Source organism: Echinops telfairi, unplaced genomic scaffold (genome assembly GCF_000313985.2).
Source record: "Echinops telfairi isolate 266 unplaced genomic scaffold, ASM31398v2 ScPeMD7_7469;HRSCAF=8507_1, whole genome shotgun sequence".
Lineage (NCBI taxonomy): Eukaryota > Metazoa > Chordata > Mammalia > Afrosoricida > Tenrecidae > Echinops > Echinops telfairi.
In genome coordinates, this window is record NW_022111373.1 from 79,936,733 (window position 1) to 79,938,852 (window position 2,120).

Consider the following 2,120-nt stretch of genomic DNA (forward strand, 5'->3'; position numbering starts at 1 on the left):
GATATCAAGGACTCAAGTAGAAAGCAAATGTTTTGAGAATGATGATGGCAACAAATGTACAAATGTGCTTGACACAATGGATGTATGTATTGATTGTGATAAGAGTTGTATGAGCCTCCAATAAAATGATTTAAAAAAATGATACATTAAATACATTATTTGGGGAAGAAAAGGGTGCCCTAATAAAATAAAAATTACAACTGTGAAAATGTTGTGAATCTTTCTGATAAAGAGTGAATCTTTCTGGCAAAGAGAGTCCTACAGGTTCTCTTTAGAGTGGATATCAACAACATGGCGGAGTAGTCAGAGTCACTCCCGATTCCTCTCTCAACCCAATTTTGGGAGCTGCAGAAAGACTGTAGAAGGCTGGGCTCCAGACCCTGAACTTGGAAACTTGGCTTGGGGGATACATGGGCCTCGCCACCCTGAGGCTGGGAGGGCCTTTACTTGATTATCACAGAATGACATAGAAAATCTCAGCAAGACTATAATATGAGAGAATAGATCTCATCATAAAAATATTCCCGACATCATAAAGTTGGGGGCCAGATGGTCTCACTGGGGAATTCTATCATTTAGAGAAGCCTTGACAGCAATTTTATATAGACTGTTCCACCATATACAAATGGACAATATACTACCAAGTTCATTTCACGAAGCAACTATAACTCTGATGCCGAAACAGGTCAAAGACATCACCTGAATGGATCATTACAGATCAATAGCCCCAATGAATATAAATGCCAAGATCTTCAATAAAATATTAGCCAACAGAATTCAACTGAGCATTTTTAAAAGACTCATGATCAAGTGGGATTCGTATCAAATATTCAAGGTTGGTCTAATATTAGAAAAACTCAATGTAATTCATCTCACAAAGGAGAATGATATGATTATATCAATTGATGCACAAAAGGCATTAAATAAAATTAAACATTTATTCCTGATAAAAAACACTCAATAAAATAGGTAAGAGCCATATACATGAAACCAATAGCCTTCATCTCAGTGAACAGAGAGAAACTGAAATCATTTCCTCTTTGGGAACTAGACAAGGTTGCCCTTTATCATGATTTTTATTTAGTCTAGTTCTGAAAGTTTTAGCTAGAACCATAAGACATCAAAAAGAAATCAAAGGTATCCAGATAGGCACAGAAGAAAGAAAAATCTCTTTATTTGCAGATGGCATAATCTTATGTATAGAAGACCCCAAAAATTCAATTAAACAATTGCTAGAACTAATCGAAAAATTGGGCAGTGTAGCAGACTATAAGATCAACATTTAAAAATCAGTTGGATTCTTACATATTAAGGAAGATGATACAGATATTAAAAGAACAATACCTTTTATAATAACTACACAAAAGATATAATATTTAGGAATAAATCTGACCAGAGGAACAAAAGATTTATCCAAAAAAAACTACAAAATGCTTCTTCAATATACCAAGAGGAACTTACACAAATGGAACAATGACCATGTTCCAGGATAAACAGACTAAATATTATGAAAATGTCAATATTACCAAAAATATTTTACAAATTCAGTGTAATTCTGAGCCAAATCCCACCACAATTTTTCAAAGAAATGGAAAAACTAGTTACCAACTTTATATGGAAAGGAAAGAAACATAGAATAAGTAAAACACTATTAAAAAATTAAAAAGTACTAAATATATTCATGTGTAAGCCGAGTTTTTCAGCACATATTTAATGCAGTTTTTGTGGTAAAATTTTAATGTGGTTTTTGTGGTAAAAGTAGGTGCCTCGGCTGATATTCGGCGTGGCTTGTACTCGAGTATATATGGTAGTCATAGGCCTTTCACTCCCAGACCTTAAAATGTACTATATAGCCATGGTGATTAAAGCAGCCTGGCACTGGCACAATGACAGATATAAAGACCAAAGAATTAGAATAGAAAACCCAGAAATACTAATAAGTACCTATAGGTATCTACGTTTTTAGAAAGAAATAAAACACATTAAATGGGCAAGGGGTAGCCTTTACAATAAATGGTGCTGAAAAAAACTGAAAGTCTACCTGCAAAAGAATGAAGCAAGACCCATACCACATACACCACTACAAAAACAAACTCAAGATGGATCAAAGACCAAGTATA